Genomic DNA, 21,139 nt, shown 5'->3' on the forward strand with positions numbered 1-21,139 from the left:
TAAATGTACTGAAGGAAGATTGCGGTAATTCTACATACCATTTGGCTTCCGAACCAGTTAAGGTTCATTGAAAAAGTTGTAATCTAATAGAATCATTGATTAGTGAGTTAGACACACACCAAAGATAATAGGTCATAACATGGTTTGATGGGTCTTCACCCGACATACCTTCAAACTTAGGGATGTCACTGGGAAACTTAGTAGGAATGGATGGCCAAAATGGTAAATAAAGAAGAGGATTATTAGTTAACCAAGAGAGGTCAAGCAAATCCAAAGTTGCAATGAAAGGAAAATGGTGGTTAGGATCCTAAGGTGTCAACTGATAACCCTGAGGGATGAGTCTTGTACTAGGTGGAGGATACCCAGGATATCCTAGAATAGCCTGAGCAGTTGGAATCTGCATACCTCCTGGATATTCAGGATGAGCCATGCTTGAAATATAGGAACTTGGTATGGTTGATTCTGAAATGAAGGACTCCGACCCATTTGATATTGAATGAAATGTCCTTGAAAGGGTTGATTTTGCAAAGGTTGACCTTGGAGAAACTGAGTTTGAAAAGGTGGACCTTGCACAAATTAACTCTAGGGTTGACCTTGTAAAGGTTTTCCTTGAAATGCCACTTTAATATATGGAAAATTAGGTTGTACGACAGGAATTTCGGGTATGGACATAATTGTAGGAATAGATTGAACACCAGATACCCGAAGGATAGAATGAACAAGTGGTTGCATCGTTACTTGTGATGTAAGTGGGATAGTTACTTGTGATAATCCTGGAATGGGACTTTGAGGTGAACTTGGACCTTGATTCTGAACAGTTGTTGGTACAACAGACTAAATAGATGTTTGAGGAGTACTCGGGATAGGATGATGGAGTGGTTGCTGGGTAGGCATCGATGGATTAACCTGGGCAGATGGTTGGACTTGAAAAGGCAATTGTTGTGTAGGTTTTCCAATAGATTGAACAGGTTGATACATGGGCACCTGAGAAGCAAATGGAATCGACTGTTGATTTAACGAAGGGTTCCATATTGTATTCATTCCAGGGTAACACATTCCAATGGTGGGTTGAGGCATAATAGGTAGACCAAAAATAGTTTGAGGCATTTGAGCATAATTAAGATAATTTCTAACCAAGGGTTGCCCCTGAGCTATAGGATAGGATCCACCTAAAGGTTGTCCACCAGGTGAAGGATACGATGGTTTCCCCCCAGGCATGTAATAACCCCCTGTTGGGTTGATTTGAGGATTACCAACATTACCAAAAATCATATTAATAAATTGTTCAAATGTCAAACCTTCATTAGTAGGATTAATTACACCAGTTGACATGTTTGAAGTTTGATTTGAGGAAGAAGCTCTTGAATAAGCTCTAGCAAGAGAGTGATATCCAGGCGGTAGAAAACCACCATATAATGTTGACTCCAAAGAAGTAGAAAACATAGATGTGTCTAATGAGGTACTTCTAGAAGCCATCATAGACCAGTCAAAACCTAGTACAGTAGAGTAAGGAGTCATCTATCGCGGAATTCCTTGTCCTAAAAAGTTCAAGGGTGTAAAATACCAAGGGTCTGGGTGAAGAGATCTAAACAAAATATCTGAAATATCTGTTGGTTCACTAGTAGAAACTATTGGTTCTTCCTCTTCGTCTGAAATAATTCCTTCAATGCTAATGATACTAGGAGGGAGACTATCGATAATAGTGAGTTTCACACGTGGTGAATGTGGAGGATCTAGAATATGAGTTGTAGCAAGTGTATAATATTCAAGTTCAGAAATATCAGACTGAGGTTCATCAATATCTATTTCTAAAATGGGATTTGTATCTAAAAAGTCTCCAGTATATGATTTAGTTTGAATGAGTTCAGTAATTTGTAAATCAGTTCCTTTCGAGTGTGATACTAATTTTTGAGTTTGATCAAGTTCAGTTTATGTCACTTCAAGGCCTAAGATAGTAGATGTTTCTAGTTGATTAACTTCATTTCCTTTTACATCAGAGTCTATAATACTAGAAGTTTCAGTTTCTGCTGCAGTTCCGGATCCCGATGATTTAGACTTTTCGGCTTTTATCTTTTCTAACTGACTTGGTGTATACTTAGGGGGGTCCCCGAGTATACTACATGATTGTCTTGGTAATTTTGCCACAATGAAAAATTTTCACTTATTAAATCACACAATATATAAATTACACTTAAAGTCTCTAAAAAGTAAAAACAACATAGTAAGTAACACATGCTAAAAATTTAGGAGTTCAAACCATACAAACTGACTCTTCACGAAGATCAATAATTACTAGTTGGTGATGAAATCCAATGTCATAGTGATCAAGGTGAAAATATTTATAGAAATGAGCATTTGGAACCAGTTACCTTGACAACCTGCTTAATGAAATAGTCTAGTGCAAGTTACTTTTCTATAACCCATCTCGAGCAAAGATTACCCTCCAAAAAGTCCATGTGAGTCTAGTCAACGTCTACTTTGGGTACAGAAGGACATTCCCTCTATTGTGACCTTAGATAGAGCCCTAGGATTATAGTCACTAAGTTTACCAATTACAACAATTTTACCTGGGGGACAGTCATAGATCAGAATACACACAAGGGAAGAGTAACAAGCTCAATCCCCTTAAAGGCTCCTCCACATGATCAATTGGAGGTTTACTTTCAAGTGACCCCAAATACCTTTTGGTACCATTGTAATACCTGAAAATCACTATATCTTGGATGATGAAGTGGGTATAATCATTTCACCAGATTCAACACGATCTCATTCTTAACTCATGTACAAGAAGAGCTTCCCAGAGAAAAACTGAAATAATTATATTTTCTCTCCCTAAATCAAGATTCTATTGTTTGTTTGCATCTTTGGAAAGTTTACTTCCTTCCCATTTCCAAAACCCTATACTTAAGCAATTGTAGGTGGAGAGAGCCCTAACACATGTAAAATTCTAGATGAATTTTAATTAACATACAATTATTAAGTTGTTCTTTACTCAATAGGTAATAAAGGTGAAACTCATGATGTTATGACACTACTCAAAATCTTAATGCACTCAAAAATGCAATTTGCAACTTCCAAATTTGATGAAATCCTATTTAGAGGAAAGAAAGAGTTTCTTTAATTTTTCAGAAATGAAGTGCAAAACTCACAATTTTTCCGACTTTCTTAAAACAACCAATTCCATCTTAATGAAATCAAAATGTAGAAAATAAACCAAGTTCCAGATTTCCCTAAATATCAAAAAAACCAAAAATACTCTTTATCATTTATCACTCAAAAATTTCAAGCACACAGAAATCAATCAAGGGAGTTGGAGGAAAAATACGTTTTCCCTATGAATGCTTTGATTTAATCATAACAAAAGTGCAATTGTGAGAAATTCCCAAAATTGAAAGAAACAATTTCTTCACAAAAGCAGTAGGTGTCAAGAAACCCTAATTTGCAATTCAATATGAGTTTGATCACAAATAAATAAAAAATTAAGGTCAATTGGTGTATTTGACAAAACAAAATAAGGATATCACAACCAAAAGGACAACCTATCTTGTTCTGATCAATTGACAAACCAACCAAGAAAAAACCTAACCAGTTTCTTCAAAGAGACCTAATTCTCAAAAAAGATAATGACACATCCAAAAAATCAAACTCAGGTCGGGGTTGAGGCAAAAGCCAAATTTTAAAAAATTCCTAAGGCCTACGCAGGTCAACAATACAAAACAGAGCGCATGCACCTAGTTGCTAAGTAAAAACTGGCATAGAACTGCGTTTTGTTGGCGAAAAAAAACAACACAGATATCATAAACCCAAGAAAAAATAAAAATTCAAGAAATCAACCACATAGATCTGAAAGTTCATTAGTTCATAAAGATTCAGGTCAAGATAAATCAGAAGGATCAGAAATAAATACTAAGGAAAAGGAAGAGAGTAGAGACATTCCCCAGTATGGTGGCCAATTTGTTACATCGGAAAAATCCCTCTTGCAAATAAGAGCTATCTCCCTAGATCCTTGATGGAATCTAGAAACAAGAAAAACAATTGAGCTGACTCTTTCCCTAAGTTGGACTTGTTTGAATTATAAGAATTAAAGTTAATGGATGAGCCTCTTACCTATTTCATGAAATGCTCGATGAAGATCCCTTGTTGTGACTTGATGCAGCTCCTGAATGCTTGACAATACTTGCAACCATAAACCATAAAAGAATCGAAATCATATGCAATATAATAATGCAAAATAAACTTAACTTAATGATCAAGGATATTAGGAATTGAATTTGCCTTAATTAATATTGTAGAAAATTATAAACCATTCATCATTCTAACAAGACAACTCAATGGGAGAAAATGTTCATTTGTATTAACCAAGGATAAAGAGGAGCCTTAGAACCTTCGCCTTGATGCCGTGAGGTTCCTCCCAAATGCCTTCAATCTCCTCCTCAGATTATAAGCTTTCCAATCTCTAACTAGAAACATAAGTTTATCTTCTCTGAGTTTTGACCTCCTCTAACCCTCTACCCTCTAGTCATTTTATAGGTCAAGAGGAAGAAGTTTCAGATCCAAAAGAGGAGGGTGAGATCCCCTAATTGAGGGATTAGGTTTTCATGAGGAAAGGGATTAAGATGAATCATATGAGGGTTATAGTTTGAATAGTCATCACCTAGAAGCTTTCAGTTGGGAAATATTCGACCAACTACGTTTATATAATGTACTTTTTATTTTTACTTTCTTGAATTCACCTGCACGAGTTTATAGTGACAGATAGAGCACATCTCTACACTGTTCTCAGAGTTAATTCTAGCGAATGCACGAGAAAATCTAGGATAATCAGCACAGGTGAAACTTGACAAGGTGTGACACCTATTATTCCCAAATTTCTCATCTTCTTCAAGATATTTTTGGTTGTTTGACTTCTAAGGGAGTTCAATCAAACATGTGCATGAATGGTAAAAACACACATAAACTGATCAAGTATCATGATGAAAAAATTGACATGTAACAGATACCCAAGCCACTTTGATGAGATGAAGCTTTTTGTGGCTCTGCTTACCTCCCTCCCTTAAAAATTTCCTCATAATTTTAACTAGTTCGCAAAGAGTCCTAGTTGGCAGTAGGAGAGCTATGAACTAGCAAAAAGGAAATACTGATAATACCACTTTAATAAGAACTTGATGCACAACTAATTTCAACCAAATCACTCACCGCTATTGTAACTTGGACTTGAATTTCACAATAATTCCTAACCATGATTGTGAAGAGTGGGATTTTCAATGGATCATAATCCCTAAACATATAAAATCTTTCTAAGATGTTGTATGATAGAAACCAAGAATAGCAACCAAATGTTTATGAAGAAGGGGGATAATATTCCAAGAATAGATCTGTGATTTTCTATGATTAATAAGACCTATAGAAGTGAATAGATATTGATTTGGAACCCGCTTGAAGCGCTTTGTAATCATTAGTTAGGCTCCTCCCAACAAGAAGGTATCATATGCAAATTGGGAGTGATTTATACTCTTGATTCCTGAGACATATCTTATACATGGAAGGTTGACATTCCTTTGTTCATATCCAAGACACCTTATTAATGAACATGCCATCAAGATTTAGAGGAAAGGTGGAAAGGGGCACCCCTAATGGAGCCCTATTGAGGCTTTAAAAAATCTTGAGGAGTGGCCATTCACCAAGGGGGAGATCAAATGAGAGGAGATACAAACCTACAACCATTTTATAAATTTCCCATTAAAGCCAAATTGAGATAGAAATTTTAATAAAAGGTCAGAAGTGACACGGTCAAATGAATTTTCCATATCAAGTTTGATGAACATAATCTATCCTTCCTTACACTGCTCAAATGTACTGGTTCTTAGACTAAGATGATATTATCTATTATGTGCCTTTGGCCCACGAATCCCCCCTGATTCTCAAAGATGAGATTGGGAAGGAAAGGTTTTATGCACTATTCTAAAATTTTAGAAATTATCTTATATGAAACATTGTATAAAGAGATCAGTCTATAACTTGGGAAGGAGGCCATATTGACTTCTTTGGGACTCGAGACAATAAAGGACTAATTAATCCCTCCTCCCATACAACCATGCTTGAAGATGTAATCCACTAGAAAAATAAGATCAAAATTAATGACATCCTAATATGCCTAATAAAAGTGGGATAAAAACCCATATGGACCTCGAGGTTTGTTCAGGCTTTGATAAAATTCCATTTTTCAGATTTCCACTTTTGTAATGCTTCATAGCACGTCTAAATTGTCATCTTCAGGCACCAATTTCAAATTTTATCTAACATGTACTAAACAACCTCTGAATTGGGTATAGGTTGGGAAAAGTATAGAAAAATGAAGTAATCGACAACCGCCCTTTGGATCCCCTTAAATTCCTTGATCTACACTCCATCAATGCTAACAAATTTAAAATTATTCCTTCAACCCAATTCCTTAGCTTGGTTATGGAAGAACTTAGTTTTGTGATTGCTAGTTAGTAGTCAAAAGCTGCAAGACTTAAGGTGCCATTCTTCCTATTCTAATATTAGCACATGATGGAAGGCCTCGAATTTTGCGTGCTTTTATTTCAGAAGCTCCATTGCGATAGATCCTTTCTCTATTTTCCTTTTAGATTCTTCCATATTTGATTTATGAATGTTTATTTTGGCTTCCTGTGTTCATTATTTGTTTCTATCGTGTGCTTAATGACTATCTTTAGATATTTTTTTCCCAAAAGGTAATTAGAGAACCAATTTCCCACCTACTCCATGTTTCCATTAGCAAATTCGAGAAGTATTCCCTTTAGATCCAAGGACAAGAGAAGCGGAAGGGAAATGACCCATAGTCTACTATTTGAAATACTTGAAGAGAAGTTAGTCGATAATTTGAACTCACCCAGGGAAGAATATGAGAGGAAATCTGAAAGTCTTGAGATAAAAAGGAACATGAAACTAAAAGTCTTCCTAGGTGGGCTACAATATTCCCTAGGCCAAGTCTACCATTATTCCATGTAAATTTGTTAACAATTGGCTTGATATCTATTAGATCTATCCAAGTAATGAGATCCTCTAAAATTTCTTGAAACTAATCTCGAACATGGGATCCTCTTTTTTTTCCGCAAGGATGGTAGCTTTATTAAAATCCCATGCCATAATACAATCTTGACTTCAGGTGGAGCCTCTGAGGTCTAGGAGAGACGCTCAATAATTGATCTTTTCTATCTATTGAATAGGCACACATACATTTTTTTTGTGTAAGGATCGACATTCAATTACTGATAAAAATAAGTACAAACGATTCTCCAGGGTGTTAAGGGACGCCCTGCATTGAAACCAATCCAAAACCACCATTTTAAAGTCTTGATATTACATATACCGAGTTTGACTAAAATGTTTGTCAACAGCATAGGGAAGAGTGAAAATGATTTGCATAATGATACATAGAAACCAAAACTTTGGCCTAGAGCCACAAAACTAGTAATAAATGTGCTTAACATGACTAAACTATCCTATGTAAAAGAACTAGATGCCACATAAGGGATGGCCAATTACTTGAATGAGCGTGGAAGACTTGAGACTCTAAATGAGCTGTGGAGAGTCACAAGCTATATGCCATGAGCCATGAGCTACAAGCCACAAGCCATGAACATTCATAACAAGGAACCCTCCTCGTCCCATTGAGCATACATAGTGGGAGCACCTTCCTTGACACCCCTAAGCCTATGCTACGCACAACATGTACTCCTTCCTTGTCCAATAATCATAGACAATAGAAACTCCTTCCTTGACACCCCGAAGCCTTGAGCCTCTATTTTTCTCTGAGTGTGACTGACGAGCTACCTTCTTACAAACTCTATGACCTCCCAGAACTAGTGACATAAAGCTTATGCTTTTCAGTGATAGGACAGGACCAAGAACCCGAAGGAATTGCTTCAAATTCCCTGCATGCCTCCCAATGTAATAACTCCAATGATTAGCCAATTGTCAATAGTTCGAAAGGTGAGCCTGAATGCCGAATTGGAGCCTCTCTGCAACCAAATAAATTCTACAGGTCACAAATTGCCCCACGACTAATAGACGTCCAATACCAACCTCCATGCAGATGAAGAGAGAAAAATCCCAATGTTAGGCATCGAACCTAGCTACTAGAGAATTGCGAGGAGGATCAACATTGAAATTATCCCACACCATGGCTTGAATGGAAACCTAAAGAATATTTCAATTCTCCATGAAATGAGATGAATGAATACTAGCTTTGCATGCTGGAGCATTAGGCCAACACAATTCACCCTAAGGTTGAATGACCTTACAATCATCACATGCCATCATAAACCAAACACTATGGTACTAGAATGCATTAACAATGAAGGCTCTAGGAATGAGTGAATTTAATGGGGCATACTACTGAGCTATGGTTGATGCATGACCCTCTAGGTGGAGATCCAGTCCACCTAGAGTAGTCTTGTCAATTGGAAGACTACATTCACACCCAGGATGGGGGTGAATATGCACATATACATTAACAACAATAAATTCCTTGTTTGATGGGAGCTGAAGAAAGTGAATCATCAACCAATGAGGAAGCAAATTTGAGTGAATAAACTTGGAAATAGAGGTAGACCAAATGTAGAGCCCCCTAGAAGCCCCATCTAATCCAATCACTCTAAGCTCAGAATTCTTCCAAAATTTTGAAAACACTTGGAGGGTATCTTGTTCCCCCATATTTGTCTCATGGAGCAAGAGGATGGCCAACATTTCCTTTTTTATTATAGATTTAACTGTAGACATCTATTGATCGGAGCCTGACCCCCTGCAATTCCAAAAGAGGAATTTCATTATTTATTGTGCAATTTGTTGCCTCCATAATGAAGGCCATGGCTGTTTTTATTGACATTTATACTAACCATTTTCGATGGATCGATTATTGTTTGGGTACCCATTTCCTTTTTTTTTTTATAAATTTTTTTCATTCCAGAGCTATTGATTCGTCTTCCTCCCTACTTTTCTCTACGAATGATTTATTTCCTTTTCCTTGTTCGCATACAATTTTTCATCTACACATCTTGCTAGTAACCCTCAACCCCGAGTTTTGAGGGCCTTTGGAGAGTGGAATTATTATTTTTATGAATCTAAATCCTCCCCTTGAGTCCCACAGAGGCTTCCTCTAAGGGAGCATCCCTTCTGGTGCTAGAAGAGAAGATGGCTTAGTGGGACTTGGGGCCTTCCCCATCATCATTTTAGTAGTTAGGATTTCCCATTCTTCTAGAAAATGTTTTAAGTTATTGAAGCTATTGTTTGGATCTAGGGATCTATTCTTATTAATAGCATAGGTTCCCTCTGTAGGTGTTGTCCCTTACTTTTTTGGAGACATGGGCCCTTTCCCTTTCTGCCTTGTAGTGGCTTGAGGAGGAGCTTGGTTGTTTATCCTTGTGAGGCCTCTTCTCCTATTCTATTACTGCCATTATTATCTATCATTACTCCACTTTAGCTTCTCTTCTGCCTTCTTACTACAATCACGTGTGAAATGGATATATTCATGGAAAAACTTGTATTTAAATGGAATTTGATTGTAATCAAATTCCTATATATGAGATCAATTGTCTACATTTAGATTTATTATTGTTGGTAAACACTTGTCTAGCTCCACCTCCACATAGATCTTGGTGCAAGTTTGCAACCCTTCTTGTGGCTCATCTTTGTCGATGTAATTTCTAAGAGCATTTCCTATACTACTAAAAGTTTCGTCATTCCAACAATGTAGTAGGAAGAAGAGAATTTTAACCCATACTAAGACTTATGTTGGAACATCACATTCAGGATTAAAATCTGGACTCCAGTGATCTAGATATAACCCAGGGTCTCCCCCATGAAGTAGGGGTTATTCCTAAAGATGCGATCCCAATTTTCTTTTACTTCGGACAGGACGATGTAATTCCATTGTCAACAAAATGACATTGAAACCTTATTTTTAATCTTGGGTATCCAGTTCTCATCGATCCATGCCCGCAAGGATCTCAAAGAGGGTCATAAACCCATAAAATGACAAATAATTCTCCTATCTGCAAGGTTCAAGGTCATTGATATAGATTGAGGTGTGAACTGCCACCTTTGGAATGTTGTTGATCTTCTTCACAAATTTTGAGGATTTAACCTTCTAGAAATGTCGCCCTCTAACAACAAGGGCATTAAATTCCACTCTATTTGGAGGGGGTGGCGGGGGTGAGATGGGGTCCTCTTGAACCTTCATCCATTTTCAATAAATAAAGGAAAGCAACAAAGGGTAACAGGATGAGCAATGTGCACTAGGTTTTGTTTGATTTTTCCATAATTAATTTACATTTCAAAACTAAAACTATATTACAATGTTATAAATGACTAAATTTAAATATTAAATAATCATTTTAAAATTTATTTTTAATTGAGAACTTAATAAATACAATTATATGAATTTATGTTTTATAAATTTTATATATAATTAAAAAACTATTAATATTTTTTTTATTTTTATAAATTTTATTAAAAAAATTTCAATAGTTTATATAACTTAATAATTCTCTTTTAATATATTGATGTTTAGTTTTAATGGTTTAATGAATTTATGTTTTACAAATTTTATATATAATTAAAAAACTATTAATTTTTTTTTTATAAAATTTATTAAAAACTTTTCAATGGTTTATATAACTTAATAATTCTCTTTTAATATATTGATGTTTAGTTTTTAATGGTTTAATTTAAATTTCTAAATAAAATTTTACATTATATTCCAATATATAATTGGAAATTTAATAATATATTGACTTTTAATTATTATAAATTATTATTATTATTGTTTTTTATTTTTTATTTAAATATAAATTGGTTTGTTTAAAGAATTATCAAAAGAATTCTAAATATTTTTTAATTTTAATAGTAAACCATACAAATTGTTATATAAATTTAGAAAAATAAGTACTTACATTTTATAAAGACTTTTTAAAATACAAATTTATAGAGTAATAATTAATTTTTGATTTAACATTTTAAATAAAATTAATTGAATCTCAAAAACACTTGATCATCTCAATCTTCAATCTAATAATTAAATTCATGATAAATATGCTCAATGAAGATAGACACTTACAATTCTCATATTTGTAACTAACAAGATAATAAGACTAATACTTTAACTATAGTCATCCAATGAATCAATCTATTATAACTTTAGAATGCTCAACACTTTTAAAGACCAATGCCTTTTATTTTTCTCAAAATAAAAGGAATTTCAAAGAGTTACTAATTCATTTCTACAACTCTCATATTTGAAACTATCAAGATAATAAGACTAATATTTTAACTGTAGTGATCCAATGAATCAATATATTATAACTTTAGAACCCTCAACACCTTTAAAGACCAATGTCTTTTATTTTTCTCAAAATAAAAGGAATTTCAAAGAGCTACTAATTCATCTGGGGTATTGGTTCCTCAACTTTATGCTAGCTTTACCAAATAATAATGATGTGTAGGTTTCTCAACTTTCTGCTAGCTTTATCAAATAATAATGATGTGTATTTAAATGAAACATAATACGAACTCCACAAAGACCTAGAACCATTGACATTCTCTATTGGAAAACTACAAGGTAAATTACGTTTAAAATTGGGACCATGCTGAGACTTACCTATAAGGATCACATTACCCTTCTTTATTTTAGCTCAAAATGCTCTATAAAAAAAATCCAAGATAAGTTTTGTTTAAAATTGGTACCATGTCGAGACTTAGCTATAGGGACCACATTATCCTGCTTTCTTTTAGCTCAAAATACTCTATAAAAAAATTCAAAAGTAAATTATGCTTAAAATTGGGACCATGTAGAGACTTAGCTATAGGGACCACATTATCCTTCTTTCTTTTAGTAAAAGTCAAGGAAATCATATGTGTGACCAAACTTGGATTGTCTTTTTTACTTTTAAATAGCACCCAATTTTTATAAAGCCATAATTATGAAGAACATTAGAGGTTAGCCCAATAAAAGATATAACCATCCTATAATGTATCCACTGCCTCATATTTTGAGGGTGCCCCATAATTCTAGAAACCATTTCAAAGTTTAAAGAACCTCTTGACACACTTGCAAAATGAAAAAGATTAAACAAAAAAATAATTCATTAATTCTTTGTGAAACATTTGTTTAATCCCCTTTATCCAATTTTTTTTCCTTTTTTTCTTTCTTTCATTCTATGTCAAAACATTGTTTCTCATTACTATCCACACAAAAAAATTATGCTTTTTTTACATTTCCATTTCCAAAAAAATCAACCACAATCATTTAGCCTCACCTTCCTCATCGAAAGAAAAAGCAACTCCATACCCCAGTTTTCCAATTAGAATACTTATAACCTTATTCGATTACTAAACTAGTTGATCTTCCTCTTCATTCAAAATGATTGCATAACAGAAAACAATTTGAGTATAAATAATTCATTCTTACATGAGGCCTTCGTATAGACCAATATTGTCTTCCAAGAATTAGGGCGGAAACCATTCTACTTGATAATCATATTTTCTTACATGTACAAACTTGATAGGTCCATAATCACTCAAATGATTTGTCATGTAAATTGTGAGAGAAAAAAAACAAAGACTTAGATTATCATATTTTCTTAAATGTACAAACTTGATAAGTCCACAGTGCACACCGACTTGAATGATTTCTAAATTCTTAAAACAAAATATTTACCAAATACCAATTTTCCAAGCCATCCACCATTCCAAGACTGGCATGACAAAAATCACACTCTTCTAAATAACAATATTTTATTTAGAAATTTAATATAACTTTAAGACCATTAGCAATCATGTAAAAAGGCAACAATATTTAAAACAAGTTAAACGTTAGGACATAGTCAACAACAACCATTCCACAAGAAGATGAATTTAAAGGCATTGATATTGACAGTTCCATTTGTTTTTTAAAATATTAACATTCAGACAATGTCTCAGGTAGGTGTTCTTTTAGATTTTCTTTTCTCTAATATATCTAGCCTGCGCCAAAATAAACTACGAATAGACTTCATATAACCAACGAATATACTTTGGATATTACCCGACACAAATACAATCCGTATAAACAATTCTAATAGACGTCCCTATTGGAAAGGCAGAGGAGACAAAGCATGAATTCACACATAAAACATATTGAAAAATGAAATAAACTCCAACAGATTACAGAAAAACACACATAAACATCAGACACAAAATATGGGCGGAAAAAGGCTGAAGCTTCATGCTTCCTCATGTATTATCTCCCATTCATATATATATGAAATAATTGAATATAGTGTTACAAATAAATAGATGAGAGATAGTGTTCTCAAGATAGTGCGTGCTATCTTAGACACTTTTGGTTGAGATAATTTCTCCTTTGGTCGAGATAATTTCTCACCAGACACACACCAATATAGGAGTTACCTAAACTAACTCCTATCTTAGAGGAACAACCCAAGAGTTAGGCACAAAGTCCTAACTTGGAATATTTAATTAATTTATTTATTTTTGGATTTATTATTGTTTTATGAGAGAGGCTAACATTCCCCCCTTCAATGATAAATCCAAAATAAGAACGAGGAACCATCTTCCAAGTTCTCATGTTGATCCTCAAAAACATTGCCTGAAAAAACCGCCAAAACTGGATGCTGGAAAAAAGTCAAATCTGAAGAGAACATGAATCAGTTGCATGCTTGATTCATCTCTAAATGTTGCTTGACAACTCCATCACATGCCAAGCCGCAAAAGGATCCAACTGTCCTTTGTTTGAAAACAGCATCCGGTGTCCACAGACACAATTTTGATGAACGCCCACTGGCGTATTTGCTAATGATGATTGCCCACTGGCTGATGATGTTGAAAAACAACTCAATGTTTCTTTTGCTATGATGAAAGCTGCTCACTGTTGATTTATTGTTGGTCGCCCACTGGCGAATTTACTGATGTTCGCTGTTGATGAAAAATGCCCATTGGCTGATGAAGATGCCCACTGGCTGCTTCGCTGATGTTGTCGAGACTTTCAGTCTGACAACCACTTGTCAATTTCATTGACATTTTCCCCCCTTTGTCAGCTGAAAGGAGAGACAATCTTCTCCAAAATATATTTGAACTCCCCCCCTTCAGGTGTAGGAGAGTTTCACTGTTGTACTCCCTCATTCAACTGCATGAGAGTACCATCATCTATTCACTGCTGGCTGCACTATGTGTGATTGTAGTCGGTTGTAGAACTGAGACAATTGTTTGACTGTGGATGACCATTCCCAAGGATCAATCCATTCATAATGTATCTTCAATCTGGCTGATTTTTGTTGGTTGCGACATTTTTCTGAGGAATGATTGGGCTTGCCACAATGGCAACACGGATGGAGATCAAAACATTGATCTTCCATATGACCGACTCTTTGACAATGAGAGCATTTCAGTTGGACATGAACTTCAGGTTGCATGCAATTCTATTTGTCTGCAATTTTCTCAGAACCTACTGAGGTGAGTTGTTCAAGAAATCCTGCACTCACAAACTTAATTGGCTTGGAATAATCTGGGATATGTAAGTTAGTGTCATCAGAGACATATCCTAAGCCTCGTTGATTCTTGTTATTTTGAATCTCTTCCCAGGGCTTGATGATGGGTTTGGAAGAAATTTGAATTTGATCATGAACAACTTCGACACTTGAAGTTGTTTGGATGAGTGATTTGGAATAAACATCATTATCTTCATCTCTATGGTTGAATGACTTGGAAGAAGCACTCTTTTGTTGCAACTCATCTCTTTGTAGTTGCGACTCTAGTTGAAGAAACTCAATGGTTTCATGTGTTTGTTGTAGATGCCGTGAAAGATCAGCAAGAGTTTCTTTGCTGATGTGCACCATGTCTTCATCACTGGAGATGATCAAACTGTGAAGAATGTGTAACAACTGACTATGTTGTGCCATCTGAACTTTCTCACTTGAAATCAGGCTCTCTTGTCGTAGATGTCGTGCTTTGAATTGTTTCACTTGATTTTGTTACTTGAATGACAGGCTCACTTGATATGTTGCTTATTACACTTGCTGGGAAAACTTGCTAGAGTTGTCGAACTTTCTTACTTAGACTCTGGAATTCACACTCGCTTGATGACGATCGTGTTTGAACGCTCACTTGCCTTACTTGATGACTTCATGCTCAATTGAATGAATAGCCACGCTCGCTTGATGTCGATCTCAACTTGCTTGATTGGTGTTAGAGTTGAACTTGTTTGGTTGCTTTGATGGTTGTTGCAATGAACTTCACGTTGGGTCGCTTGAAGGTTTGAACTTTGTAATGTTGTGATGCAAATTGCTTGAATGAATGCTCACACTTGCTTGCAGGAGATGTGAACTTGTTGCTTGTTTGCTTTAGAGTTAAAATTCATGCATTCACTTTATTCTACTTAAAGGAAGGGTGTCGAATACTGTCGAAAATGCACCCAGTGACTCACTACAATGAATTCAATTTGACTCAATTCAAGACTTGGGTGTCGGCTTCAACAGAGAATGCACCCTTACAATTCAATGCAATTTGAGTTTGATTACAAGTTCAATAATGTTGATGTAGATTGTGCTTTGAAACGTTGAAATTTACAGGTTCATTAACTTAATTGTAGTGATGTAGACTTTGCTTTGAAATGCTGAAGTTTGCAGATTCATGAACTTGATTGTATTGAATGAATTTGTTTGTTGAGGTAGAATGCCGATGTTGAAAACTTTGATGAGTTGTTGTATGTGTGGAGCTTAATTATCCTTCCTTGCAGCTATTTTGTTACAAGTGTTGTGCTTGCTTGCATTGAACTTTATGTGTGATAAATGAGATCATTTATGTGTCAAAACTAGACACAAATCATAAGCAAAAAACATGAAGCATGCACCATCATCAACACACTCTTCGTGTACCTAAGATCCCCTTATTCAATTTCGGGCGGATCTAGGACACAATCACCACAAATAATATGTCTTTATTAAGTAATAAGGTCATCAATCTTTCATCTTTTACAACATTGCCACTGAAGCTTTCTCAAATAGTGAGAATCTGATGCTCACAAATTTTGGAAGCAAATGCGTTCAAAAAACTGACTCAACCTCCTACAACAATGAGCTTTCTTTTGAAAAACCGATCACTTCAAACTTACAGAGAAAGAAAACTCAATCCTTATCACTCCATTACAAGGAAATAATCCCTTACTTTATAAAAGAATCTCACTTAAACCAATAATCCTTATCGCTCCAGAAAACTAACTTATCTCTCCAAAATATTACAAAATATACTCCTTAAAAAAAAACAATTTAATGAATTTTTTTTTTTTTTTTTTTTAGAGTCACTTTATCAAAAGTGAATTACGGTTGTATTCGTTTAAACTTTACATTTATCCATGTAATTTTTCCTTGAAATCATTTTCAAAAAAAAATGATTGGCACGTCTCAATATTTATATTATAAAGCCATAGCTTTATGAAAATGGTTTTTTGGAGAAGTAAATTAATTCAACTTGCCTGGAAAACGTTGGTTCTTAGACAATTTTCTGGCAAACGTTGATCCTCGGAGCTGGAACTCGCTTTAGAAGCATCTTCTCTTAACTTGAGGTCTGTTTCTTTTTCTTCTAAACCATCAAAAAGCATATGAATCTCATCAATGCTATTTGAGCCCTTTTCATCTGGCAAAGGAACTGCTCCTATTGCATGGATTGGTGATGGCTCACCAGAGAAATCAGTATTTCTCAAACCATGCTCTCCAACTGCAATCAAGTCTTCAAGCATACGCTCAATAGCATCAACTCCATAAACTTCCACAGTACTTAGAGTGCAAAAAAATTCAGAACCATAGTGGCTAAGGAATTGCAATTTCAAATACCGTGCCCATTTAGGTTCTTGAAGAGCGAACCTCTGGACATGCTTAACATTTCCAGCAGTAAAATTCCCAAGAAGAACCCAATCATCAGTAGGGTAAACTAAACTACTAAAAAGCTCAAAATCCTTCAGTTTAGATGAATAATGTTCGAAATTTGCAATTGCTACTGTATCAACCAATGTTTCCTCAGAAAGCTCTATAACAACGAATTTTTCTTCTGCACTGCAGGGATTCCGAAGATACTTATCCTGGTCTTTGTCAAGGATATTTTGAACACCTTTTACTTCTTTATTGTGGGCTAGAATTTTGGCTCCCTTGGAAGCAGCAGCATAATTGTATTCACTTCCTCCAGGTTCACGCCTGTGCGTGATGATTCCAAATTGATTACTGGTAGGCCGATCCTTTTCATTGCTAGCTTTCTTCTTAAACTCATTTAAACCTACGGGAGTAACACGAGATGATCTATGAGTTTGTGGATGTATTTCTTTATTTTCGGTCACACTAATTTGAGAAACAGCAGTGTCATCATAGGCTCGGGCAGGCTCCTCTACAGTGGCTATACAACGGCTCTTCCGCGCGGTTGGCTTAGTTGCTGGCTTCTGCTGGCTTCACGTTGGCTTTGCTGGCTTCTTTGTGCTTGTACGATACCGAAATATAAGCATTTTCCAACATTAAGCTGGGCTGGAGGGAGCAGATCATGCTTGACTGGTCCCGGGGAAGGAGATTCGCATTTCTGAAATTTGACTTTAAGATCTTCAAGATCCGTTGTGTATTTAGTTTCTACACCGTGGTGGATGAGAATGCCGAGAATCCAGCAGGGAAAGGCATCAGATATTCCTCGCCGGAGCCTCGCTTATCATCTCTGCACATCGCTTTGCAATCATATTTCATTAAGAGACCATGATGAACTTGGCAGATCCGTAGTGCTAGACTGCAAGTTCCAAAATTAAAAATAGTGTGAACGACTCAGAGATCCCAATGGATTCTCACGATTGGGATAAAGCGAGTGGATCTTCAAATCAATGTATCCGATCGTATATTCTGAAATGAATCTCATCCACGGTCTTCCATAACGCTGAACACTGATTTTCTTAAACCACCGAGGGTTTTATGGTCCTGAGCTCCAATTCGGTAAGGATGTGGCGAAGAGTCGCCCAAAACATATGTTCCTCTTCGACAGTCAATAAGATTCCATTGTATCAAAATGATCAGGTTCTCTGCAGATCGACCTCTTTAGGCACTTCGCCGATGGGAGGCAACGGTTCTTAAGTTCAGTCTATCCTTTCCACACAAGGTATGTCTAGTGGAATGAGCAAAGGATAAAATCTTCAAAAATTCTGCCACAGTTAATCAGCAACCACACTCAATCGCTGGCACGGTCATATTATTCTCATATTTCCCTCACAGGCTCATATAGCTCTGATACCACATATTGAAAAATGAAATAAACTCCAACAGATTACAGAAAAACACACATAAAAATCAGACACAAAATATTGGCGGAAAAAGGCTGAAGCTTCATGCTTCCTCATGTATTATCTCTCATTCATATATTAAAATAATTGAATATAGTGTTACAAATAAATAGATGAGAGATAGTGTTCTCAAGATAGTGCGTGCTATCTTAGACACTTTTGGTTGAGATAATTTCTCCTTTGGTCGAGATAATTTCTCACCAGACATACACCAATATAGGAGTTACCTAAACTAACTCCTATCTTAGAGGAACAACCCAAGAGTTAGGCACAAATTCCTAACTTGGAATATTTAATTTATTTATTTATTTTTGGATTTATTATTGTTTTATGAGAGAGGCTAACATCGAGCTACTGCTCTTCTATTGATCACATAAAACATGATGCTTACAATGAACCCGATGAAGGGTATTTATCCTTTTCCAACTATCTACTCGCCTTGACATGCAACCATACACTAAAAGTCATCTATCACTTAACTCGACTTGACTTAACACTCAAACACTCAACCGCTCAATCAATCAATTAACTGACTCTCTATGTTTAGCCAACTCCACATTCAGGTGTAATTATCTTATTTTAACACTCCCCATTAATTACGACTACTAAACTAAAACATGACTCATGACAACTCAAGCATGTCTACTGGTCTATGTCTCGGCTAGGCTTACAACACCCAAGTTTCTTCTATAAAACTCAAACCCATATTATGCTAATGACTTAGTAAATATATCAGCAAATTGATCACCAGATTTACAAGGCTTCAAGTGAACTTCTCCATTTCTCACAAGTTCTCTAATAAAGTGATATCTAGTATCAATATGCTTGCTCTTCTGATGAAACACATTATTCTTTGATAGTGCAATCGTTGAGGTGTTGTCACAATATATCACTGTTAATCTTTGTTGTTTTTGCTTGAGTCCATAAAATACTCTTCTTAACCACACTACTTGGCATGTTGCTGATGTTGATGCTACATATTCTTCTTCTACTAACGAAAGTGTCACAATGGGCTACTTCTTAGATGCCCATGAAATCACACCTGAACCAAGATGGAACACAAAACCAGAAGTGGTCTTCCTATCATCCAAACTGCCTACAAAATCACTATCTATGTATCCAATCAAATCCTTTTTTCTGTGCTTGCATACATTATGCCACAATCTCTAGTTCCTACTATCTATCTCAGAATTCTTTTTCTTGCACTCCAATGTGTGTATTTTGGAGTCTCCATAAATCTGGAAATCAAACTCACTTTTTGCATGATATCCAGTCTTGTAATTGTGAGATACATGAGGCTACCAACCAATCTTTTGAATAGAGTTGGATTGTCATATGATCCTACATCATCCTTGCTTAACTTTGTACCTGTTGCAACTGGTGTAGGGACAAGTTTGCAATTTTCCATCTTGAATATTTTCAATAATATGTGGCATATTTATTTTGACAAATAAAAATTCCTTTTTCAAATTGCTCAACTTCTACTCCAAGAACATATTTCACGAGACCAAGATCTGTCATCTCAAATTCTTTCATCATGGCTACTTTAAATTCATTTATCTCAAAATCACCTGTAAAAATCATGTCATCAACATATAAGAAAACAATTAAAATATGTCCATGCTCATTTAGCTTTGTGTGTAAGGTAGGTTCAATATTTCTTCTGCAAAATCCATTCTTAAACATGTAGCTATCGATTCTGCTATACCAAACTCTAGGTGCTTGCTTCAATCCATAGAGCGATTTCTTCAACCTGTAAAATTTCTCTTCATTAATCTCAACTTCATATCCTTGAGGTTGCTGCACATAAATTTCTTCTTCTAGAATTCCATTCAAGAAGGCTGATTTCACATCCATCTGGTATACTTTCCACTTGTTCTGAGCTGTTGTGGCTAGAACTGCTCTTACAGTATCAAATCTGGCTACCGAAGCAAACGTTTCTCCAAAACCTATTCCCGGTTGCTGCAAGAATCCTTTTGCTACAAGTATAGCTTTAAATATGTCAATTTCACCTTTCTCATTCAACTTTGTCTTATACACCCACTTCACACCAATGAGATTTTTTTCCTTTGGCAAATCAACCAAATCCCATGTATCATTCTTTTCAATAGTTTCAATTTCTTCATCCATGGCTTGCACCCAATTTTCATCTCTGATTGCTTCTTCAAATGAAGAAGGTTGGAATGACAACAATGCAAAATTTGAACTAACATCCAAATCATCATAAATATCTTTCAAGCTTCTCATCCTTCTCTTACCATTGCTTGATTCATCACCTAATTGACTGTTGGGAGAATCTCGATCTGTTGATATGCTTGAAGATCAATGTTGCTCTGAAAATCTTGGAGTCCTCGTTGGGGTGTCTCTGTTTGGTGTCTTCACATGTGATTCTTGCTGCTCTTTTTCTACTACATCATCTTCTTCCATCAATGGCACTTGTGCATAAACTGTTTTGTCTACAGTTCCATTCCATGACTCTTGTTCTTTGAACACAACATCTCTGCTAATTATGGTCTTCTTTGTGATAGGGTTATACAATTTGTAAGCTTTCATTGCTCACTATAAGCAGTGAATATGAATTTTTCACTTTTATCATCCAATTTGCCTCTTCGCTCATTAGGCACATGTGCATAAGCTACACATCCAAATACTCTGAGATGAGATACGTTGCAATACATACATGACCATGCTTGTTCTGGTACTCTATTCATGAGAATCCTTGTAGGAGATCTGTTGATCACATAAATAGCACATGCAACTGCTTCTGCCCAATACTCATTA

The 21,139-nt window shown here is 35.5% G+C and overlaps 1 pseudogene; it reads right to left on the reverse strand.

Annotated features, from left to right (window-relative positions):
* Nucleotides 1-16,519: 16,519 nt before the first annotated feature.
* On the reverse strand, nucleotides 16,520-17,753 carry LOC149231936 (SUN domain-containing protein 3 pseudogene; annotated as a pseudogene).
* Nucleotides 17,754-21,139: the final 3,386 nt, after the last annotated feature.

Source organism: Pinus tabuliformis, chromosome J, assembly GCF_031772625.1.
Source record: "Pinus tabuliformis cultivar Carrire ecotype Pingquan chromosome J, CPIR1, whole genome shotgun sequence".
Taxonomy (NCBI): domain Eukaryota; kingdom Viridiplantae; phylum Streptophyta; class Pinopsida; order Pinales; family Pinaceae; genus Pinus; species Pinus tabuliformis.